The sequence below is a fragment of the Dermacentor albipictus genome, chromosome 3, assembly GCF_038994185.2.
Source record: "Dermacentor albipictus isolate Rhodes 1998 colony chromosome 3, USDA_Dalb.pri_finalv2, whole genome shotgun sequence".
Taxonomy (NCBI): Eukaryota; Metazoa; Arthropoda; class Arachnida; order Ixodida; family Ixodidae; genus Dermacentor; species Dermacentor albipictus.
The window spans coordinates 49,979,558-50,004,806 of NC_091823.1; the positions used below are offsets into that span (position 1 = coordinate 49,979,558).

Consider the following 25,249-nt stretch of genomic DNA (forward strand, 5'->3'; position numbering starts at 1 on the left):
TGAGCGTCGACCGCGCATGCTAATAAACGCACACAAATCAAGTATTTCTCAAGCATATAATAGCACGTGCGCAATACCATCTTTCATTTCTGTTTCTGTAGTCCCAATATTATCACTGACATAATATCGTGGCCAGTATGATTGCTAATATATGCTGTCTTTTCGCGCTACGCAGGGTGCGAAATATTGCGGTTGTATCTGCCAATTCGCTGCCCATTTATGCATCAAGTTATCCCGATGTTAATGTATATCGACAAGCTTGGCTCAGCACATTACTGAGCACTTAGTGCATAATAGATGCCCGCTTCGTCGCGCAAGTTGATGATTCATTACGTGGAAGCTTCGGAGAGCCGCGCAATAGCATAAAATTTCGCGCAACCTTGTGAGTTGCTGTACCGCCTTGATGAAAGACTGTTCGACATCTGCTCAAAAAGGACTGCGAGAAAAAGAGTTGCTTGGAAGGGGCAGAACCTGCGTGCGGAGAGAGAGAGAGAGAGAGGGAAGGAGAAAAAGAAACGATAAACGCTAGAGCACCATATGCGTGTAGCAGTTAGAGACAAACAAAGGAACAAAAGAAAAAAAAAACAGTTTTATTGATGCCCTGAAACAAAGTACAGAAACAATACTTTCCGACGTGTGATGTTTTCAGGATTTAAAAAAAAAACGTTAAATGTTTGCGCTAACGAGTGAGATGAAGAAGTGCATTTGTTATATGCCTGAGGGCCTAGGGTGTATGAAGGACAAAATTATGTACAGTAACAGTCGTACTTAACCCAAACATGTCTTAAGTGCCTTTTTGCTTTTCTCGCTGAGCAGAAGGAGATCGCTCGTTAGCGTGCCTGCTTCAGTGTACTAGTTTAACGCGTACTATTTGCAATGTTTGCTCCTCACTGTCCGCGTTCGTTAAAGTTAAGCCGCTAAATAAGTCTTGGTCGACCGGTTAAAGCCTGTCGGTGGCTGCGCTCTTACATAAACGATTACTTGTCGTTCGTCGTGAGCAATTCAAGAAATTCTAAGGAAAATAATAACTGTGAACTACGTGACAGGAGCTCCAGCGTCCTCCATTCACAGCTTGAACTTCGCGGACCGACCACAGACTACAGTAAGCATCCGTGCAACACTCGCAAAATCTCAGCCGACAGTCACAAAGCAATTCGCATTTTCTCAGCTCGCAGCCAATGCTAATGAAGGAGGGCGTTCTGCTTTTCTTCCTTTATCATTATTTCTTTTCCTGCGAGTCGGGTTCAAATGTATGTATGCGCTGAGGCCACACGCAACTCGACGCGTCCTCGCCGTTCGCAATTCTCGGCGGGCGGATCTTGAAAGGAAGCCGGTGTGCGGCCGCGAGCAGGTATCTCACCGGGGCAAACACGACGAGACGCGGCTGGAGTCGGTCGTTGCAGGCGGCGGGCGTCTCACAACGATGCGGCCCCTCTGGCGCCGCGACTCGACAACGAGCACTTCCGCAGCCAAGGACGTACGACGCCGTGCACGCGCCAAAGCTGCAACGGCTACACGCGCGCGCTCCGCAAGTCGATTCTCCCCGCGCACGTTTCTTTGCCATCATCGTTTGCGCGGCAGTTTGATTTTTTTTTCATCCCCTTTATTTCTGTACGGATCCTTACCACCCTCTTCTCGAGCGTGGCAGACCGCCACCGCCGCTTCAAGTCGCTACGTACGGCGAGCTACAGAGACGCGCGCAGTCAGCGGATCGAGGTTCCAGAGAAGCAGAGAGAGAGAGAGAAAGAGGGAAAGGGAGACATTTATTGCCGCATAAAGATGTCGGCCCTCTCAATGCTGGGAGCCGGCTACTCGGAACCTTTCGATCCAAACTGATGCGTGTCTTCATTAACTGAGGAAACAACCGGACACAATCAGGTGCCACAGGATTGGGGTGGGTGGGGGGTGGTGGTGAAAATAAATAACAAGAACAAAACGAGAGCTCGAACATGAGATGTGCTTGTTCAAGTTGTACGATGCGCGCAGGTTAGAGCGACTGCATTGCGTGAGTGTGGTCGTCAGCCACCTTTCCTAGCCTTGGCCTGTACGAGTGACTTCATTCACAGCTTCGCGTTGTCGGGTTTGTCGAGCGTCAAGGAAGTGAGCGAGCTTTGTGAAACGCCCTGATCGGGGAATGCTGCTGTTGCGTCGCCCGAAGGGGAAGAAAAAAGTTGAATGCTTAGGGCTTCTTTTCGTCGTCAATTTCAACTGCTTAGCGAGATACAAAGTAGTCGTGGTACGTGAAGCGCTGGGCCACATCTTACGGCTGCAGCACGTACACGCAAATCGTCGCCTATACAGGACGTGGCTAAAATTGCACGGCGTGACACATTGCCGTCGTGGTAAACATTACTTGGGAGCTTTACGCAAGGGAGCAACGCTGTGGTTATGACGCAATTCGTATAGCGGGAGGCTGCTTCACTTTACGAAATGGCGCATGTGGTCCTCTTGTGGGTTCGTTTCCGAGATTTCGTGTTTAGTAACATTTCTCCTACGCATTCGCAAGTACCGCACGTATGGAAGAGCGTCATTGAAGTCAAAAGTCATCATCGGCAGCGTTTTTTTTCTTTTTTTTTCGATGGAGATCGGAGAAAGTTAGAGCAAATCACTGAGGGAGAGCGTGTGTGTATACGTGGTAATAACTTCAAATGATGAGGCCTTGCATCATAAATGGACAGCTCGGCTCTAGAGGACGTCGTATTATAATCGCCAAGGTCTACACGATTACTTGTCCTTATCACCTATAGGACGTTTACTCTACTAAGGAGATATGGGACCTGCAGGTTTTTTTCCTATTTATTTCTTTTCTATTCTTCTGTCCACCTGCTTCTGGGGTCTTTCGTCTTATTCGTCTCATTGCTTGCATAGTAGCATGTAGGTCGAATATAGGTCGGCTAAGCATACTGCTTTTCATTCTAAATATATTTCTCTCTCTTGTAATGGAGGGCTCTAAAATGATTTTGGCCTTATGATGTTCTTTAACATGCATCGCAATCTTTGTGTGTGAGTCTTTTCACATCCGAGCACGCCGGAATGCGTCCGCCGAGCTAGCAAATTGAACCCGTGAACTCGGGCCGATTCCACAAAGCTTTCTGTTCGTTAGGTGCAGTTTTTCATGACATGATCGCCTTCGCTAATAATATGTCTTACATCACTATTGGTTGGCACGGATGCCTTAGACGTAAGAACGTTTTGCGAATACTCGTGTTTATCGTGTGAATACTCGTGTTTGTCAACATGCAGAGAAAGGGCAAAATTTAAAACGAATTTTTTTTTATTCGGCCTATGGCTGGACACGTTAAGCTTTCTCATCGAGGATTTCCTCGAGTTCACGAAGGTTTGGTAAATTTCGAACTCTGCGCACCCTGGAGGTAGGATCCATTTTTCCCGCGGGAGTTGGTCAGGAGGGTCGTGGGTATCCCGTTTGTGTATTTCCTTCTTTTTTTGTTTTGTAATGTGTTTCAGGGAAGGACTTTCCCGGAATAAGCGTATGTTATTGAGCTCAGAAAAACGCTGAGATCTTCGAAACGTTGCAGCATTTCAAACGTTTGGGTGCTTAAGCGTGCGTCGATTAAGTGACAGTAAAGGCGCAGGAAAGCAAAGAAACGTTTGGGTCGTCGAAAGGCCATCCTACGTTCCTTTAACCAGTGCGCTGGGGCTTTTCTCATTATGCCGATATTTCCGCACTCAGGATACATACATTTCGCAGCGATGCTATTTGATATGGCTGGGGCATTTCCGTATTCCGCGAACCCGCGAACTAGCTCGTGCGTTCGTTGTCGTCGTCCCCTTCCACAGCTGGCTCCGTTGTCGTTCATTGCTTAAGGGGGTACGAGCATTCATTGGCAAGAGGAAACTATCATTGTCATCATCATCAACTATCATTATCAGCAATCGCTTGAGCATCTTCTTCCACAGCTGGCTCCGTTGCCGCTCATCATTCCAGCGTACAATTTCATTTCATTTCTGTCGTCGTAATGAGGAGGCCGCGTTAATTCTTTTTTTTTTTTTAACAGCGAAGCTGTTTACTGCTAGGTTCTCGCGGACCTCGTCTCCGTGGACACAAACCAGCAATTTTATGCGAAGCATATTACGAGAGCTCAACCCAGCTCCTCAGGCGCGGCGGTGTCGCCATGAAACCACGTGACACCGTGACGTCACGACAGAGGAGAAGTGGCTTTGGCTCAACTCTTGCAAGACGAGCTGGGTGGGAATCGAACCAGGGTCTCCGGAGTGTGGGACGGAGACGCTACCACTGAGTCACGAGTACGATGCTTCAAAGCGGTACAAAAGCGCCTCTAGTGAATGCGGTGTTGCCTTAGAAACGAGCTGTTTCTAAGGCGTGCGTCTCTTGCTCAGGCGCACATTTCGTTGCCGCGCCGAACGCTGCTTTGCTCGACGCTCACCGCGTCCAATGCGGGGCGCGTAGTCGCTGCCCTGTAGCCCATTGTCTTACACCCCTTGGCGGGTCGACGGGAACGCTGTCGCGTTCCACTCTTGAAGGCGAAGCAGTAATGCATGAGTTGTTTCTTCGTCTAGCCGAACCAAATATAGCCAAGCAACAGCAGTTCACCAGGCTAAACAGTGGTTCAACAACTAAAATAAAGGCTAGTATGCTTCGCATCCTGGGCTTAACCTTACCTAAGCCACAGCCATTTTTTTTCATACGTAGACCGATCCCGAAGGTAGTGCAATACCGGGCCAACCCCTGGCTGAAGTTGAGTTCGCCATTAAAGGGCCCACGTTCACAGCTTTTCTGGTCATCCTTCTTCATAGAGTGGAAGGGCACTGAATATTTATTTACGTTGGCATGCACCATTGCTCAAAGGGGTATGAGCCATTCATTGTCTTACTTGATGGACGCATTTAATAACGGTGGTGATACGAGAATGTGCGCGCATGCGTATCGTCACGATCACCACGGATCAGGACAATAAATATGTTCATACCTTAGTTCAAAATTCCATGCCACGTCTTTGTCGTGTGCTAAACAGCGTTAATGGTCATCCACCTTCACATCGTGGAACGGCTCATGATTTTTTGTCTGTGAGTTTTCCTACGACCAACTTAACAGCCGCATTCATCGTTTTGAGTGCACGGCAATAGCGCCTGCCCTGCCTTCCTCAGCTGCCCTAAGCCGTACATCCATGTGAGCGCAGCGGAATCGGATGTAAGGGAATAGGAGGTCGATCTGGAAGTTGAGTGTCCTTAAACATATTCTGGAGGCCATGGGAAAGTAACTAATGTGCCCCTCCTTCCAACACGCACCCAGAACTTCCGACATCCTTGGCTGAGCACACCAAAACGTAAACAAAATGCACGACAGACAAGCGAGCCCGCAGGTCTTGCTGGCTAGCACTTCAACCGTCTCGCGGGAGGCAGCTTCAGGAACTTTGCTTTTTGGGCACGGAAACAGTCCGGCAACTTCACCGCCCCTGGTGCGTCGTGGAACTCCATTTTCTCGCTTCGCGCGAGCGCGTTGGAGTGTTCCGCGTTTTCGTGTGCATAGTGCACCGGCATGGCACGAGAGCTGGAGCGGCCCGGACTGCATTCGGTGCAGTGGCCGGCGCGTGGCATTAACGGTACCCGCGCTGCGTTGAACGACTGCGGGGTGAAGGGAACGAACAGGTCCGACCCACTTAAGCCCCTGCCCGACCACGCGTGTGGGCACCGCCCAGAGCCTGGCGTTCCTCGTTCGGCTCGACACTTTCTCGCCGCAGCCGCGGCAAAGTGTTTCGCCATTCCCTTGGCAAACACGCCGTCGAAGAAAGAAGCCTTCGTCGAAGAAGGGGAAAGAAAAAAATGGGGGTGGCGTTTGTTTTCTTCGCGAGAGTGTCCATTGATTTGCCCCGCCGAACGAAGTGGGCCCGGAAGAGGACTTTTGTTTCGATGGAGCGGTGAGAGCCGGGCCCCATTCTGCCAGCCGTTGCACGGGGTCGCGACGCAGTTCCTTCAATCGTGCCGAGGGCGACGCGTGGATTCGATTCTCGCGCTCAAGGCTGTCACTCTGCAAGCAAGATAAGGAGATAAACTCGTCGACTGCGGTACTGTGTAAACATCAGGCGCTGAAGCAGGAACGCTACAGCAACGTAGAGAACGCGCAGCAAACTTCTGTAACGCTCGAATCATCTTAAGAAGGTCGGAGAGCGCCAGAGGAAAGCAATAAAGACAATGTACTTATCAAACCGCGCAACAACCATGCGGCCATAATTGTCCTAGTCTTTGCCTGTGTATATATGCAATTATTCATTTTTGATATCGGAGAGATGAGCGCAATGTAAATGGGGACACGGCCATAATGTGCTCTGTACTGATTGCGGAAGCAAGGGGAACGCCCAGATCGTTACGACTACAAAAGGATAGAAAGTTGGACGAGTTGGTATGGCAACATGATCTTGGATAACATGATCTTGGGTAACATGAGCTAACATGATCCAAGATGGCGTTGCGACTGCGCCACTGCGATCCATTGTATGACGCAAGTTTTCACATTTTTGTCAGCAGCTATATTAGAACAGCTGTAAACTAGAAGATCTGGCGCGCTCGCCGTGTTTCATTCATTCTTTTTATTTTATTTTTTTAATTCTCTGTGAGCAACGCAGTTTGCTCGTGCAAACAAAATGAAAGCCGCCGAGCGAGAATTCGTCTGAATTCACGCGAAAACATTTATTATGGTTTTAGTACGCGGTACGCTATAAGACTGCACCTCTGCAGTTTGTCCCTGTGGAGGCGCTGCGAAGATCTCTTCTTCAAACAAAAGGGGTTGTCTCTGTTAAGACTGTTCGGCTGAGAAATGCAAGATATTTGCCAAGGGCTGCTTTGTTTCGACTGAGCAAACGACCGTGCGTCCCACGCGAGAGGGATTTTGAATGCGTCGGCTCTTGTTTTATCAACCAGCCAGAGCAAGGCAGTCGGTTTTCATGCTTGGGTATAGTGTACACGGGGTAGTCGACTTTTAACGATATTCGTAGGGCCAACTGAGAAATCGCTTTCATCGCATAGCGCCAAGTGACATGCAAGGAGTGTGGCAGATTAAAAAAAAAAAGAGAAACCCTGGTCTCCTTTTGTCACATTGTCCTTATTTCCCTGCTACTGAACGAAGAGAAGGATATAACCACGAACTCGCTCAAACCGACATTTTCATTAGAAAATCACAAAGTCGACTCTGCATTTGTGCAAGTTTCGCATTTTCTTTATTCTATTTTTTGGTGGGGGGAAGGAGGGGAGGAGATGGTGGAAGGGAGCACTCATGGGGCATGGGAGGTAACGTCAAAAATGTTTGCCCTTTACACTTGTTTACTCGAAAGGCTATTTACTTAAAATTCATTTTTCGAGTTCGGCATTGTGTCCAACCTGTGAGCACACTTCGACCATCTAATTTGTATTTGCAACTGTTTTACAACTTCAAGGGCTGTCTTAAGGACCACTGAACACTTGCGTCGTGGACATTTCCCGGCTTTGATATGCACCCCACTGAGGAGCTTATAGCATCCCGCTCGAGGCAGGGTTCAATAAGACTGTAAGTAACTTGCGTACCGGTGCATATCGCGCACGTGCATGTGTGCGCGTTTCTCTCTCCCTTTCTTTCGCCGCTCACCATTCCACACGTGGCGTCCGCACGCAAAGCGTATCTCTAGCTCCAGATGCCATTAAACTTGACCTCTCTCTTCGAAGTGGCTATCTGCTGTTTCTCTCTGCTTGAAACAACATTTTCGATTAAAAGAAGCCACAGGCTGCTAATCAAACATAAAGAACAGAGAATTTGCATAAGCTAAATAAAACGACGCGTTAGCTATAAGCTGTAGGCACGCTGAACTTTCCTCTGAAGTTTTCAGATCGGTTACGTGGTAGGTGGCGAACGCGTATCTGTTTGTGTGTCGCATTCAGTCCCTGCAAGAAGGCTTCCCGAAGGCGTTCGAAACGGTGTCACATCGCTCGCACAATCACGGAGTGCGGTCACGCATCCGTTCGCGATGCGTTGAGCAATTTCGGTAGAGCTCGGTTACGTGGAGACTGCGCTGTATGTACTTTATGGCGTCCGGTGCGACGATATTCCCGCAAGAAGACCTTGGCATGTTTCGAGATTGGTCTTTGCATTTTATACATGTTAAATAACCTCGTTCACCATTACGAGAGCCAATGCCGGATGCCGGTGATCGGGTACTCGCTGTATGAACGATATATCGCGTTATGCCGCGTTGTAACGCAGTGTATAATAGTACGGAAGGATTTAGCCGCTCCTTTCATAAGTTGTTTTCTGGTGATTAACTTACAAAGTAATTCCTCGCAAAAAGCCATATTTCCACAATATATATATATACGACGTATTTACTTATTTCGGCTGGTGAACCAGCCTTCGTCAGAGTAGAGTAACGCATGAACAACCATACACAGCTTTAAAAAGCACCGTATCAAGAGCAGAGGACACACTATCTGTGCTGACTAGAACTTACACTGCGCATCATAAATCATTATCAATGACACGCACTTTGGAATACAAGAATGAAATGCAGATGTGTTCAGGATGCAATATATACAAACGTGACTCTCAGGTAAGTGTCAGCGATTACCATGATTATGCGTAGCGAAAACAAAACGACGTACATATAAAGGCGTGATGTCTAGAACATTGCATCTCTAAGTGCAACTTCGAATTATCCAAAAATTGAGGTGTTAAGCGTACAACTTCAACCCACATACATCAAAAAGCCACATGTAAGAAAAAACAAACAAACGTTGAAATTATACATGTACATTGTGTGGGAAGTGTATATTTGTGCTAATCTAAAGTTAGACAGGTTAGTTTTCCTTTGTTTTCATTTATTCCGGACGAGGCAGTGTTAAATTTATGAATGAGGTAAGGCTCGCGAAGCTCACGGTCATCGCTGGTTCGGAACCCCGATTCGAGTATGGTTACTTCGAGATTATTAAATAAGTTGCCCAGCATGTTAACATGTTTCGAGAGTGGTAGGTTTGGTTGGGATTTGGCATGCGATCTGTGGTTGTTAAAACGGATCCGGAAAGGTGCTTAAGTCTGGCCTATGTATTGCATGTGAGAAGCGCCGCACTCGAGCAAGTACACTACGTTACATGAATCACAGTTGAAACTGCCTTTAATTGTGAACATGACGTATATATATATATATACGTATATATATATATATGTACATATATATATATATATATGTACATACGTATATATATATATATCTGCACTGCTCAAGTTCCTAACATATACGGGCCCACAAAATAGACCGTAAGACCGCATGCATACTCTGTCACTGCACTGCCTAGTCGGTTTACTTTTTGTTGCTCCTCCCTCTCTCTCTCCCTTACCCCTTCCTATTGCTGCAGGGTAGCCGACCGGAACTGCGTCCGCTTAACTTTCTTTCCGTTCCAGATTTCATTTAATGCGCTGCGGTCGGGTCGGTTACTCGCGTCTCCTCCTTGAAGGGTTAATATTGCGGCAGAAGAGCCATATTTTATGCGTATAAGCGTAGTGCTACTCGCGATAACTAAATTTTGGCGGATCGTTTGATATACACCAGGTCGCGACCGCTGGTTCAGTAGGGTTAGTATAGTTGGTCTGACTGAGAATAGAAGAGGGGGAGAGGAGACAGGGGGGGGGGGGGTTGAGCGAACAACAGTAACTGGGACGCCGCGGAAGAGCGGCCGCACATTAATACCACCCAGTGCTCGGTTATTTGTAACGGGCGCGAACATCTCGGCACAAGCAAGGAAGTCGCGGAGTCGGGCGGCGCTTCGTGCATTCCAATTGCGTCATCAGTATGCGGCTCCCGAGGCCTGTTCCGGAACTCCGTCCCGAAGCTCAGCGCTCCGCCGCTGTTGCCCGCGTTCAGAATCATTTCAATTTAAAAGGTCGCCTGGTTTTTAGTTTTACGCCGCGCTAAGGACTCGCGGCTCATATTTCTAGGTTAAACGTTTCGGTTGAGAAACTTTTGACTCGAGACGCACCACGCAACGGTAAAAAAGGACGCGATCAGCGATAGTGGACGTTTTGATGCGTCCTTTCCCAACCGCGGGATGCGCTCACCAAAAAGCAGTTGGCAGTCAAGTCTGCGACCCATTTACAACTGCGTCTCCGTTTCGCAATTGGGATCGTAAGCGCCCTTCTCCGGAGGGTCGCCATGTGCATCGCATGTGGAACAGGCGCAGCTGAAGGAATCGTTGACAAACCGCCAGTTGCTGCTGAAGAAAGAAAGAAAGAAAATATCAGATAAAGAAGAAACCGAAGAGGCTGGCTCTTCCGTAATGGATGTAAACATGAAATGGCTACCGCCAAAGCAGAGAGAGAGAGAGAGAGAGAGAGAGCAAGGAGAGGAAAGGCAGGGAGGTCAACTAGACGACCGTCCTGTTTGCTACCCTACACTGGTGGAAGGGAAATGGGGAACAAAAAGAGGAAAGTGGGATAGAGGGAACACTGTGTGCTCAAACAGCAAAGCGCCTGGAAATGAGTCAAGTCCAAGCAAGTGTTCTGCCAATACTTTAGGCCGTCGTCATTCTGCTGTCTGAAGCAGACTGGTTGAAGATGATACTAGCCACAATCTTAAAATGGGTGCAGTGCATGGTCGCAACGCCATGCCCCACAACACCACACCACGCCCAACGGTGTGCACTGGTCCCTATGGACGTAATAGTTTCCTGTCACAGACAGGACCTCATTACTAGTGCAGTCTCGGTCAAACAGTCATCCGCGGTGCACCGGACGCTACGGGCACTGGCGGCGTGCCGGACGCGTTGGGAACCTCACGGACCGCTGGCTTTGAAAAAAGCACAGGCAACTCTGTCTCAGCGCCAAGAGATGACAATCAAGTGTATAGTGCCTTGTATCTGCCTTTTGAACGTCGATATCGGAAATGACAAGTAAAACTTTAGCGTACTAGAAGTTGCAGCTTGCGTGATACTGTGAGCAAACGTACGGAAGAACTGGGAAGCAATAGTTCTTGTAACTTGTTTGGGAAGTAACTAGCGTATGCAATGCGGTATTGACAGGTCAACCGGATGATCTCGTTTTGTTCTCGCAACTTACCCAGATGTCCCCGTTTGAGTGTCTGGATAACGGCTTTGGCTTTTGACTCAAGGTCACTTGAAAGTCGCCGACAATGGGAGCTGAAAGCATTTCATGCTTAGAAACACTAACCGTACTGAAACAAGATGCGTAAATTTCTCGTTTCAGTGTGGTTAGTGCCAATTTCGTGTTTTATTCTTTTCTATATGTATATGCAATGTCGTTTTTGTTTAGCGAGACAATGTGGGGCAGTCTTCTTTCAAATGAGAGGTTTGTAACACATTTGCGTACTAACTAAAATGAGCGCACTGCTAAATTTGTGCATTAATTCAGTTGCGCGAGCATTTTTTTTTTTTTGCCTATTCGGACAACCCTTACCCTCCCACCTATCATACTGCTCGCCAACTAGCCTTCTTCCGCAGCTATCTTGCTGCTATTCGACTCGCTGATTCGAAAGGTTGCCTACCGCTGCTTGGGACGCTAGAGTCGTTGTGATAGTCGCGATGATCGCGCCTGCAGAAGCAACGCCCCATAGTAGCCAGTTAAGTCTTGGGTGGTGGTAATAACAACTTTAAGATATTCTGCTCAGGTGGGGTCTGGCAAGCCCGAGTCTTTCAGCCCAGGCGACGAGGGCTTGCTGTTTGTTGTCTTTGACCTGGCGTTCTCAGGAGCTCTTCTCACGTTTGCTGTGAGGGAGCTGGCTGGAACGACCTTGGAGGGGGTAAACCCTCGCACCGACAAAGAATGCGTTTTGGGGCAGCCATTGTTTGATTTGTGCACTATTATCCATCGCCCATTGATAATTATGGCCAGCCTACGTGAGCCGGGGAACGAATTAGTTTGGATTCGACGCAAGATCGAGGCTTCTGGTCGCGTGAGGCTTGCGTTTGGAGGCGGATAGATTCACCTTTTGTCCCCGTCGCGTTTGTTATTTCGTGCTATGTCGTCTGTGCATAATCCATGGGATCCGAGTCTAAGGGCCTCGGGCTACCCAGTGGCCTCGGGCTACCCAGTGACTCGGGCTACCCAGTGCACCTCCTCACTCCCTGAATTGGTGGGGACCCATACGAGTTCAATTGCCTTTCCGTTTGTGAAGTCCCGTAGCACTCGTGCCCCTTCGGAGCAACTGTATTGACACGGCAATATCACGCCACAGTCGAACAGCGCTATATTTTGCATTCAAACTCCACGTCATACTCTCAGGTTCATTTCGTTCTTCCTTTCATTTTTTTTTCTCAGTTTCACTTTTCGTCTTCGTCGCCTTTTGTTCGTTACATTGTTCGCTACAGCCAGTGGTGCACTGGAAGAAACGTTACCGGTCGGCATCCGCGGGTGGCATCGTCAATGCCCTCGCGAAATCTACAGGCTTGTCGGGAGAGGAAGAAGCGGGGAACGAAAGACAGGCAGGTCAACCAGAGACACGTTCCCTTTGCTACCCTACAGAGGGCGAAGGGGTTTAATGTGGACACAAAGAAAGAATGGAGAAAGAAAGAAGCAAGGGAGAAAAAAATCTTGGTAGCCTACGAGATGCTTGTCGCGGTACACAGTACTGACACCTGTGCCGTCGGACTTGACGTCGCTTTCGTACTCGCTTCTCTCTGCAGCAATGTCAGCCTTGATAGGACTGCCCCGGAGATACTTTCTTGTGCTTTCCGCTCTCTTTTCTTTTTTTCTTTTTTTGTCATTGCCTTTTTATTTAGCTGGCGTCGACGCCTTCGTCATTGGTGCGTGAGGTAAAAAAAAAAAAAAAAAACAGCAGATCACTCGTTTCAAGCCGCAGGCACCGTCTCACCGACGCCCTGCGGCTCCTTGCGCACTGTTCTGCCGTCTTTGCTTTCGGTGCCTCTCCGGTTCTATAAGGACATCCCCCTTAGCTCGTTATGCACGGTCGCCTGATCCTCGGGAATGGTTTGGTCGAGAAGCTCTACACTGTGAATAACGCCAATGGCAACAGAATGCAGTCCCCCTGCTTCACCGTCAAATCGCGAAGCGTCTCTTCTAGCCTACTTTGCCGCCTGCGGTCAAATTATTCAAGTGCCTCCGCCTCGAGCGCTCATCACTTCGTCCTTGACTCGTTCCATTGTTCGGATCCCACCGCTCCCCACCAAAGATGCAAAGATGCCCGACAACCGTCGGGTAACGTTAACCTCGATTTAAAGCGGGCATATACGGTTCACCGCCATTCCTTTGGTGGTTTGGTTTTCTTTTACATTCCGGCAAACATTTTCATTTATTTCCCTACATCCGCTGTGTACACCGCCGTATTCTGCGATGCGGCTCGTAGCGGTATGTTTTTTCGTTTTCTTTCTAGCGTCTGTGCAGTTTGTGTGTAGGGGAAAGGGAGAAATGACGCATTCACAGAATGGGACTGCGAGTGGTTACAGAGGCCTTCCAGATAAGACAGAATGCCGGGTAGAATTTCTGAACCTCGAGGACATAGCGGGCAACGTTGATGAAATCTACAGCATTAAGGAGATGGCAACAGTCATCATAATAAAGTTAAATAAAGAGATACAGATTATAGGTAGTACAAGCATGCGTTCCAAAGTCCAGTCATATGATGATGAAGAAATATAAATTTGTGGGGATGTTGAATTAGCAATGAGAAAGGTGCAAACTCAGCTTACTGTAGTCATGGCGATTTCAATGCAAAAGTTGGGGGAAAGAAGGCTGGGGAGCAAACAATTGGCACCTACTGCATCGACTCTAGGAAGACTAGAATTTGTAGAATTTGTTGAATTTGCGGAAAGGAACAGATTTAGAATGACGGATACCTTCTTCCTGAAGTGCAGTAACAGGAAATGGACCTTGAAAAGCCCTAATGGAGAAAGAAGAAATGAAATAGATTTCATACTCTCTGCTCATCCCAGCACAGTGCAGGATGTGGAAGTGTTAGGTAGGGCTAACTGCAATGATCATAGGTTAGTGAGGTCGAGGATTTCTCTCAATTTGAAGAGAGAAAGAGTAAGATTAGTCAAGAGGAAACAGGTCAACCTACACGCAGTAAGGGTAAAAGCAGACGAATTCAGGCTGCTGTTCGCAAAAAAATATGCAAATTTACAACAGAAAGACGAAGGTAACATTGAGGTACTTAATGGATCTGTAACTAGGCTAATTCTGGGACCAGCAATTGAAGGGGCAGGTAAGGCACCAAGGCAAAGAGTATGTAAGCTCTTATAAGTAACAAACGATCTAACAAAAGAAACGAGAAAACATGAAAGTGTCTAACTCAAGTGGTCATATAGAATACGCTGAACTGTAAAAACTGGTCAACGGGAAGAAAGTAAGGGATGTTCGCAATTATAACGGGGAAAAGATTGAGGAGGCAGTAAAAAATTGCCGCAACAAGAAATCAGTAATAAGAAAACTTGAAATATGACAAGACAAGGTGTATGCATTGAAAGACACCCAGGGTAATGTCATCAGCAATTTGCGATATAGTAAAAGCAGTAGACGAATTCTATACGCACATGTGTAGTACCCAGAGCAGACACGCTACTTTCATTGGAAGTCGGGATGAACAGGATACAGAGGTTCCTCACATAACTAGCGATCAATTTAGAATGGCCTTGTTATACATGTCCCGAGTAAAAGCGCCAGGAAAAGATAACCGTCGATTTATTCAAAGATGGAGGAGATATGAGGCCTGAAAATCTCGCGGCCCTTTATACGCACTGCCTCACGACTTCAAGTGTACCAGAGAAATGAAAGAATGCCAACATTATACTAATCCATGAGAAGGGAGACGTAGAAACGTAAAGGGATGCAGAAATATTCATGTACCTTGATTTGGGTGCACGTTAAAGAACCCCAGGAAGCCAAAACGAATCCGGAGTCATCCACAACGGCGTCTCTCATAACCCACTCCGCAGTGTCGGGACATTATTAAACGCCACAATTTTAAAACCAGCGCAGCACTAAACAAAACGACAAAGTGGAAAGCATTCAGACAAACGCTAAACTCATAATTGAAGCCCGCTATTATCAAACGGCAAAAAGGACTGTTCGCGTGACATATCCACAAAAGAAACAACCAATATAATCTTTCTTTCTTTTTGTTTATTGTAATTGCAAACACCTGCGGCCTGCTTTTCAGTCGTTGTCTTTGTTTTCTTTGAACCCACCCGTCGAATCGCAGGCTTTGTTCTCATACATATAGTGTGAATTGCGCGGAAGTGCGCCTGGCACTACCATGCCCGAGTGCAGCTGTGTACCGTGTACGCAGCGCATGCATTGCGGGACTCATCTGCTCACGATAGTATGAGCTCCTCCGTGTATGAGTGCCCGGGCCAAACATATTTATCTTTGTATTTAATGTAGCTGTGTTTTATTGTAAGCTGGTACTGCATGATAGACTTCGTTGGTTATACTATAAGCGTAGAAATCACATTAACTACGGATACATATATTAAGTTATACATACAAATCTGTTTTCTCTCTCTGGTTGATCAGACGTCAGAGGGGTTGCTGTGAAAACGTTTCCAGAACTTGATCAGGCCTTACCAAGCAGCTTTTTCCAGTATATAATTGTATTCATTAAAGGGATAGTGAATAAAAAATTTGTTGCCGAGATTCCTGTCTCCAGTGATAGCTGTCGCACCGAGAGCGACCAAAACAACACTCTTTCTGAGGAGAAATGAGCGAAAAGTAATTATTTTTGTGAATATTTCTCAAATCACAGCACCTACCGGCCTCCTCCGAAAGCTCTGGCAAAACCGGATATCACGTCACGCTTACCCACCTCGAGGCCCATTGCGAGCGATCGTCCACACTAAGCGCGCGAAGGGGCGAGTTGACGTTTGCAGCAACGCGCTTTTTAACGCGATAGCGTTAAGGAGCTCGTGTCGCAGAAAAGCCGGTGTCGTCGGCGTCGGGTGTCGGCGTCGGCGGCGTTGACCGTGAGCGATAAATCACGGCAGGCGCTTCATAAATAAAAAGCAACTTCCAAGATTGGCCCGGCGGGAATCGAACCCAGGTCTCCGGAGTGTGAGACGGAGACGCTACCACTCAGCCACGAGTTCGATGCTTCCAAGCGGTGCAAACGCGCCTCTAGTGAATGCGGTGTTGCCTTCGAAACCAGCCGTGGAAAGTTATACTGCGGTGTATATCGGTAATTATGAACATGTAACGTACAGAAGTCACAATTACACGAGTTGCGAAGTGCCTTTCCGCTGCATTTCTTTTGCGCTTTTCGCACACGCAGAGCCATCTTGCGGCAAACACAGAAGACCCCCTCCTCTCAATGTACGGCGCTGCCCCGACAGGAGGCGCGCCGCGCGCGCATTGGGACCGCTGCCAGGCGCGTCGCGGGACTCCCTCTCCCCTGACGACGCTTCGCCGGGCTCCCGGTTTAGATTACTATCTATCTCTCTGCCCGTGCCGATCACGACGTTTGGCTGGCGTAGATCGTTTCCCCTCCGAGACACCGAGTTCTTTGGTTCGTTTCGTTCGCTCAGGCGCACGTTTCGTTGTCGCGCCGAACGCTGCGTTGCTCGACGTTCACCGCGTGATAGGTGGGCGCTAAGTCCGATGCGGGGCGCATCGTAAGTGATTGCTGTGCCGTAGCGCATTGTCTTATACCCCTTGGCGGGTCGACGGGAACGCTGTCGCGTCCCACTCTTGAAGGCGAAGCTTAAGCGTCCTCCAATTTTTTTTGTTCGACCGTCCTATTCGTACCGCTTCCTCGTGTGAGCTGTTCGAAAACCTCGCCTTTCATCTCGTGGATTTGTGGTTTGATGTGTGGAGCAGCCGTGTCAACGCCGCAAAATGCCGAGGGTCTGCTGTGCGCATGTGAAAACGGCCGGCAGCGGTAGTCTTTTTCTCGCGTACTTGTTCACCCTGTAATTTGGCGCACAGGTGCCGTTTGACCGTAATATGTCGTTTGCACGGCGTTCTGAGCCAGATGTTTGGCCAATTCTGCCAGAATGAATCGAAATCCGCATCGTCTAAAGCTACGCAAAAAAAAAAAATCGCCGACATGAGATCGGTGACGCCATCTCGTGTGCACCAAGCGAAGGGGTGCTCTGCTACGATGAAACAACGGGACGCTGAAACCGCTGCGCATGTACTCGTTCACTCTTTGAATAACAAGACGCTCCCTGCTTACAGAGGCGCATTTCAGTCGCTGCACATGCCTGGCTTCAATCTTCACCCGTTGCTTAATCGCATCTATTCTCAAAACAGCTACTTGCGCACATCAAGCACCTGCCGCGCGAGAGTCGGCAGCCGACTGTTATGCTCACGCCGCCGGCCACACCTGCTCCGATGGCGTAGGTACAGGGAGGTCTACACGCGTCAATATCTTCAACGATTTCTACAGTTTTTTTTTTTGTACAGTGTGTACTCACGGCACCTGTATTGTGCATTGGTGGCTTTCATGTTTTACGCGCTAGCAGCTACCCATCCAAGCGGGCGGAGCAAGCCGCTTTGCGCAGAACGCAGAGTAAATTCCTTACGTCGCCTGACATTGCATAGCCTGAGGCATAAGCATCCTCGCTGTGTTGAAGCCAAACATGGCAAAGCGTTTGCGTGAGCGAATCACGCTGGGCGCACCGCCACGGATGCAACACTGTCAATGAGGCGTGCGCCTCTCGTCTCGCTAACTCATTCGTGACAGGTGCGAACTTGCGATCCGAGCCGCAGGAATCGCGTTTATATCTAGTTTACACCTATGATGCCGCCCCTGATCTCTCGAGGCGAACGCGTGTACATGGAATGCACAGTCTAAACACCACTTTGCTGGTCCAGACTCTCTCGGCACCGCGGAGGGGGACTGCTGCAGCGGGTCGTCGTCAATTTTGCTTGACGACGCGGACGGATCGTAGGCATACGCCTTTATCGTTCGTGGTCGTTCAGTAGGCCGCTCATCCAAGTCGGAGTCATAAGTTCCGCTCATGCTATCGCTCTCACTAGAACTTTGCATTTTGCACTGCGCGGCGCGAGGAAAACAAAACTGCGCAGCCGACATCTCGCTCCGCGGCTGCTGAGGGTAGGTGTGACGTCAGATCCGCCGGCTTGTTGTCGGGAGCGCTTTGCGAGGGACGCGGTGGCCGCTCATAGAGAGTCAAAAATAAAGCCATCCGCTCAAAAGTAACCCGAATAATGACTATATACTATAGCAATCGTGTCTTAGGAATGCAATTGTGGGTCTTTCTCTATATTCTTCGATTTTTATTCTGTATCCCTTTAAGTGAGAATCTTGCCACGCAGATAGCAGGAGGTGCCGTAATCGATGAGTGTGCGCTCCTCGAGCCCCCACTCCCCACCCCCGTCACCTGAGACGGCATCGGGCATTCTTTTTTCCCGTAAATATTTGAATGTCGTAGAAAAAGGAATACAAGTTAAATGAACCCTTACACTGCGTCAAAGCAAGCAGCTCTGTTCAGTGCGGATTCCTATGGGGTGTTTGAGGTTCCCATGTTGTCATTTAGTTCACCGTCGTTATCGTCATGGTTCGTGCAGAAACACAACTTTCGCGCTGTTTGCGTACTAACTGCTTATCCGTAACTTCCCTTGCCGTTTTTTATTTATTTATTTTTATTTTTATGGGGGGTGGCAGGGGGATGGTGAGAGCGCTTTAGACGCGTCCCTTTGAAATGCCTAACTTTCTTGCCAGATGATCACATAGCTAAGAAATTGTAAACGATACTTTTGTAAAATGCTTACTCGCAACTTCATTGAAAATGATAGAGCTGCAGGCGTGCCACTGCGATAATATCTTTTTCTCAAAAGCGACACATCTTTTTTATTTCCTTCCGCTTAGAGAGTTCTATACCGAAAAATAGAAAGGAGAAAGCTTGCTTTACAAAAGAAAAATGCTTGCAAGAGGAGGAATTTGACGCCTAAAGCGTATTAACGTGTTTGTACTCTTTTTCGTTCTTGCGCTTGCCTCGAGGGCAATTCACCAGCCAAGAAAGCCCGATGGGAGAGGGGGGGAGGGGTCTCCTCTCCGTCTCTAGTGTGTTCCTTTGCACGAGTTGACACAGTCTTTCACTGCTCTAGTTCGCTATCAGCAAATGAAGCCACCTCCCTAAATTAGTCTCCGACATCACCAAGGCAATCATGATTATTCATGAAGTCGAGAAAGCGGCTTGGGAACGAATATATGCAGCAAGGATATAAAAATCAACCCTTCCTTCGCAGTACAGCTTTGCTGGTTTGCGTAAATACTTTGTGACTCAAACCCTTCTTTTTAATCTTTTTTTTCTGTGTGCGTGCGTTAGCGCGTGCGTGAAATACGTGTCGTGCAGTGATTGATGTTTTAACTCCCTGGAAATAACACTAAACGCTCTTTCTTGCTTGTATTTACGAGTGAATGTTGGCGGTATTTATTCTAATTGAATGCTTTCAACTCCCCAAGATTGTCGTACGCGCATAACTTTTCTTGGAAAACTGACAACGGCTTCACTATCTCGGTACAGTCTCTCACGATTAAATTCTCGACAGCTCGTTCGTGCAGCCTGCATTTCAAGGATTGACGCTTGAGTAGCTGTCTCCCTAATGCATTGGCTCCACATGCAATTGTCCACCTATCGTGTATATTGAATTAGATGCAAACATTAACTTAAATTATGGGGTTTTACGTGCCAAAACCACTTTCTAATTGTGAGGCACGCCGTAGTGGAGGACTCCGGAAATTTCGACCACCTGGGGTTCTTTAATGTGCACCGAAATCTAAGTACATGGGTATTTTTCGCATTTAGCCCCCAGCGAAATGCGGCCACCGTGTAAACATTAATTTAGTCGAGCATTAAGGGAGTGCATTTATTATACCACGTCTCCTTCTATGTGGTTGCTCCCATACACCATAAGACACAGTTTCAGACGCAGCAAGCTGCAGATTCTACCGAACTTCTCTCGCCGTGACGCAACTTTGCTGTACCGCCACTGGTTAGGGGTGGCTTTTACGAAAGCCTACTCGTTCCTTATTGGTGTGTCCGACACACCGATTTGTAACTCGTGCAAATGTGAAGAGACGATCGAGCACGAGTTGTGTTTTTGTATACTCTCTACGAGATCGAACGCGACGTTCTTTGGAGCGTGTTAAACCGATTAGATAGCAGACCAGTTTCAGGGACTAAGATTCCTAGACCATGGTCCTACGCGTCGCAAGCTGGAAAAGCGACGCGGGCGCTGCTACGCGTCATGAAATCGACTGGCCTCAGTGACCAAATCATAGGCGTGAAGTTATAGACAACCGCACGTGTTTTCACTCATAGTACGTTCTTCCCTCCTTCTCCTTTCTTTTCTTCCGTACACCCCCTCCCCTGTGTAGGGCAGCAAACCGGACGTGTGTCTGGTTGATCTCCCTACCTTTCCTTCCTTCTTTTCCTCCTCCTCCCTTAGACGCAACTAGGTACTTCAATGGACTTCAGGAAAGCGGGACGGAAAGAAATAAAGCAGCGAGATCAGCAGATGCACGAAGAATGAGCCTACACACACCTTCTTCACTCTCTGTAAATCCCGTAACCATTTTCCAAAATATTTCAACATAAGCTCTCATTTAGACCCCTATCAAAGAATAATTGCCCAGATTGTAGTTGCTGGTCTAGCCTATTCTATGGGAATTAATAGCTTGAAATCTTTGGAATCTTTGGAAGCGTTAGCGGCTGCGTTGCCGTTGCTTCTGTGAATTCAGTCCAAGGCATTTTAGCGCGCGATATTTGATTCGATATCGACTTTGACTACTAGTGCACCACTGCCAACTATATAGTGTTTCACGCAACTGCACAAAGAAAACGAGCGTCTATGCGCAACTGATATTGTTACAATGAAGGCAACGTTCTACGCCAATGAAACGACAACTAAGGCTCGCTGTTTGCAGATGTAGAAGCTTAAAAGTAAATTTTTCTAGTATTGGAGAAAAAAGAAAAAAGAAGAAGTGCGCAGTAGCAGAAGCGTGGCAAGAACCAATGCTGCGCTGTTCGCAGGTATCGACCACGCCGCGCTACAACGTGCGCGACGACGCGGGAGGTGCGGCCTGTGCAGCGAACCGTAAAATCCCGAAGCCCATCTTCCTTTCAACCCTTTTATCACCTCACCCCGGTACAGATGGGCCATGGGGTCCTTTTACTGCAATTAACGTCTCTGTCTTTCCATCTCGTCATCATCTGCTCTCTCCGAGCCAGCGGTTCTCCCTAACACCAGTTAAGGTCGACATTACGGGCAAATTCGTAACGTCCGTGTATGCCACGTCAGAATCCCCGATGTGGACGCAAGAGGGGCACCAGTGTCCACTTCGACGAGCGCGAACGAATATGGCTAATCCTCGCGCGCATCGGTGTCATTCGCTATTCGGGCCTCTGCTACCTTTCAATTACCCCGGAGCGGACAGAGTTGTCGAGAGAAAGTATGGCTGGGAGGAGGGGGTGTAAGGAGGCGGAATCCCTGAACCATGTGGTCGCGTACAAGGTAAGAGTCTGCGGGAGACTTATGCAAGCAGGAGGCAGCTCGTATAAACAGTATAACGGCACGATCGCATCGTGCCAGATTCGCGAGAAGCCCTGTATCTCACCGCCGCTTTTTGTCATCGGAGGAAGACGAACACACTGGCCTTCGCTGTTCTTTGGAACTCCAATGCAGGGCTCCGGGTGTCGCACCTATTTCGGATAGACCCAGATCGAGTTTACCGGAAAAGGGGAATAACCGACTTGAAAGTTCGTCAACCCTAGCTGTAGTGCTGCCCACACTGCTTTTGTTGAGTAATGAGGTGCCATACTGTAGCTGGAATGTAGCGACCGCACGGAATAAGTGAAGCTCAAGAAGAGCACAAAAATATGCGGTTTCTATTAAGAAAGTACGGTGATGTTAGAGTGCTATCGCTGCGAGCTATACAACCTGATCATATATCGCACTCGTAGGTCCTGCAAGAAACCAAACAGATCATTGTGAACTAAATCTGGGACCCAACTTTCTAACGATTCATTTATTTTTCCATAATTTTCGACCCTTCGTCATTCGTAAACTGCTTGCGTGCGTGTGAATAAACAAAAATGTGCGCCAGTATCTGCTAATAGAACTCCGTATAAAAATTTAAAGCAGCCGTGGCCACTTCACCCGTACGTAGGTGTAGCGTAAGAGGAGGCGTGCTTTTACGGGGGTCGCCATTAACTCGATGCTTTAGGGCATTATATCAACTTGTTCGCCTACGCGGATAGCTTCCTTCGTCTGACAGCAAAATGATAAGGTGCACAACCCGCTTCTTCGCAGCGCTTGCAAAACTCGAGCAACCGTACACCCCTTAAGCGTGTTAGATAATGCTGCAATACACTCCCGTTGACAGCGTAATAACTGGACTTCAAGAAGCGATGACCGAATGCGCCATTCCGAGAGAAACCACACGTTCCTTTCTTTTCCTTCTTTTTTTGAAGACCTCAAACGCGCTGACTTTTTACGCACTGTTCAACAGCAGGAACCAATATCGGAGAATCAATCAGTTTAGCGATGTAGACATTTATTTTGAACATATGGTCATATTACACTTATTTCTGTATATATATAGGTAAGAGAAATCGCGAAGCACAGAGCGCAAAGTAAAAGTGCCTTATTCCCATCTGTTTCTTTCAATTTTTTTTTGTTATGTAGTTTGTGTCATCCTTTTGTAGCGTACTGAAGGTTGAATTATTTCGGTTCGTCTAGGATGTCTAATATAAAAGGGCCTGATGTCTGATAAGATGTCAAACCATTATCTGACATGTCGTACATCCAGCACCATTTAAATTTAGACTCTGAGACACTCACGCTTTCTTTGGTGCATGCGCTTTCTTTCTCGTCTTTCTTTTCCATCTTATCCATCACACCTCACCCAGTGTAGGCTGGTAAGCCGAATATGTCTCTTTATCTCCCTTCTTTTCAATAACATTTCTGTCACTCTCTTAAATAGAACGTTTTTAGAACAAGCTGAATAAAATAACATTACTTGAAATTCCCGATGTACCATCCCACTCTCCCGCTTTCCGCGCCGCTGTTATCTGACTAAACACTCATTTTCTTCCACGTCTGTAGAATATTGGCCGTTAACGTATTTCGGTGGTTTAGCCAATCTGTTTTTTCATGCTATAGTCTTAACTCCCTTTTATTGAGCGCTAGCTGTTTTACGGAAGCGCAATCATTCCCACCACTATCTTTATTTCGCGTCTTTTGTTCTAATCTCCTTGGTTAGATTTCGTCGTTAAATATATGATTCAGGACCTTGAGAAGCATAAGAGCGTTAAGCGACCCAGAATTTACTAGAAAGTCGTTGCTATCAGTAGTCTTCTAAGGGCACGTTCCTAACGTGTGAAAACAAGAATGAAGAAAAAAGAAAGGACTGGTTCTAAATGACAAAGAGCGTTGAAATAAGAATTATCTGCAAGTAAGAAAGGATGAAACAAGGAAAAAAAGAAGGAGCGATAGACACACACTGTAAGAGCCCGCTCGACAACCAAGTGGACAAGTCCGGAAGTAGTATGCCCAGAAGCTGTCTAGCGAAGTCACTAAAAAGAAAAATTGGGAACAGAGTAAACACCGAAACTTCGCTCTACAGTCAACAGCAAGTAAAATTTTAAAACTCACTTAGGTTCTTCCGGGTCTGCACTAATATGCCAGTAGAAAGAAACCAAACAGCAAGTCTACATTCGCCACTTTGTGTGTTAGGAACAGTCAACAGAGATCACTCGCATGAAACAAGAAGAAACATCACGGAAAGTGATGTTTCTACTAACTACTTTTTCAGACGAGTTATTCGGCTTTCTTTTTCTCGGCGTGCCATATAGTGGCTGTACTGCAAGTCGCGAAATGTGTACAGTATTGCGCAGTCACGATCACCTTTCGAAACCACGCTGGTATAACGCAGTATATTTCTTAAGGGTATGTTCCCGGCAAGAGGACCATTTTCCCACGAGACAAACATCTACACTTTCTTTAAACAGCCTCCCTTTCCTTCCTTATCGTGTATCTCTCTCTCTCTCTCTCGTTCGCTCTTGTGAAGGCTGAAGACAGCGCCTACAATACCAAAGTTCCCGATTTGCAAAGCTCTTTAGCGTGGAAGCAGATCGGGACTGGTCTGAATGTTAGATGCTGTGTCATTGGTCTAAGCGAACTGATCAACGGAAGGGTCCCGCAGAGTTAACGCCTTGGTGAATTCAGGTAGTATGGATGATATCAGGTTAAGTTATCACAGTACTGCACAGCTTTATATAGCAGGTGTGTGCGGGTGAGAACGCGAGTAATGATAACCGTCTCGTTCTTTGGCGCGTAAATTGGATGACTTCATGCCCACCACCGCCACCAGCTCCAAGCCTTCGCTGCCCGTTACTCAGAATCGCTTCTGGCACAAGACCACAGACTCTTTCGAAAGGAACAACCAGAAATAGAATTAAAGATACGTAAAAGAGGAACCAAAAATCGCACTTTGGAAGCCACCGGAAAGGTTCATCTAGAGGTCGGATCAGAGAGATGAAAATTTATGGAGATTCAGTTAGGTTATTGGTTGGTATTTCTCTTCAACTCACCTAGCCAAACGAAAAAAAATATATAACGATCAGATCAAGCTTCTCACGTTCTGAGCACTAGGCCTCGGCATCAGCTAATCGATCCCAGCTCCGATTATGTTCCTCTTAAGCACTTTGATCCGCTTAATCCTAACAAAAAATATATATCGATACATAAATTTCGCTTTGACGTTATAACCAGAGAATGCAAATCACGTAAACTAAACCTAACTACTTGTGGGATGCGGAAACTTCGTGTGCCGTAAGTCTTTCTGCTCCAACGACGCATATTTCTTCCCTCGCTTATCCCGTCACAAGGACACCGCACAGAAAATATAGGAAAATGAACGCGACGCAGGACGCTGTCGTGTCATTTGTTCACGGGTTTGTTACTGTCTGTGAAAGCTGTCGCAGTAATGAGAAACCACCAACTACTTTAGCATAAGGCAACTTTATTATTGCATTTATTTGTTTCTCTTCTCGGCATGACCGGAGAACTAATTCCCCTCCCCCCCGCCCCCTTTATTTTTTTTATCTCTGGGACGAACGGTTTCTTTTTCCTCATATAGAGTCACGTCTCCCACAGAACGCGTTGACCTTGTCTTTGTCAATTCTTGACGACGGGTGATCGTTACTTAACTGAGTGGTTACCAAGACACGCGAGCAAAAAGCATAGGGAAGAGGAGAACAAGACAGAGCGATACGATCGCGTTATGGGGCAACGAATGAGTGAATTTACGGGGCTAATAGT

The 25,249-nt window shown here is 47.4% G+C and overlaps 1 protein-coding gene and 1 long non-coding RNA gene across 4 annotated transcripts in view; one reads left to right on the plus strand and one right to left on the minus strand.

Annotated features, from left to right (window-relative positions):
• Positions 1 to 14,914, minus strand: part of LOC135898125 (uncharacterized) — a 43,234-nt gene extending 28,320 nt beyond the window's left edge. For both annotated transcript variants that reach the window (XR_010563266.2, XR_010563267.2), the window contains exons 1-2: positions 14,813 to 14,914; positions 10,055 to 10,209 (exon numbers count right to left, since the gene is read on the minus strand). This is a non-coding gene — a long non-coding RNA (uncharacterized lncRNA). The remainder of the gene's footprint in view (positions 1 to 10,054; positions 10,210 to 14,812) is intronic.
• rdgC (retinal degeneration C) overlaps positions 1 to 25,249 on the plus strand; it is a 352,883-nt gene that overhangs the window by 138,992 nt on the left and 188,642 nt on the right. The gene's annotated exons all lie outside the window — the stretch shown is intronic.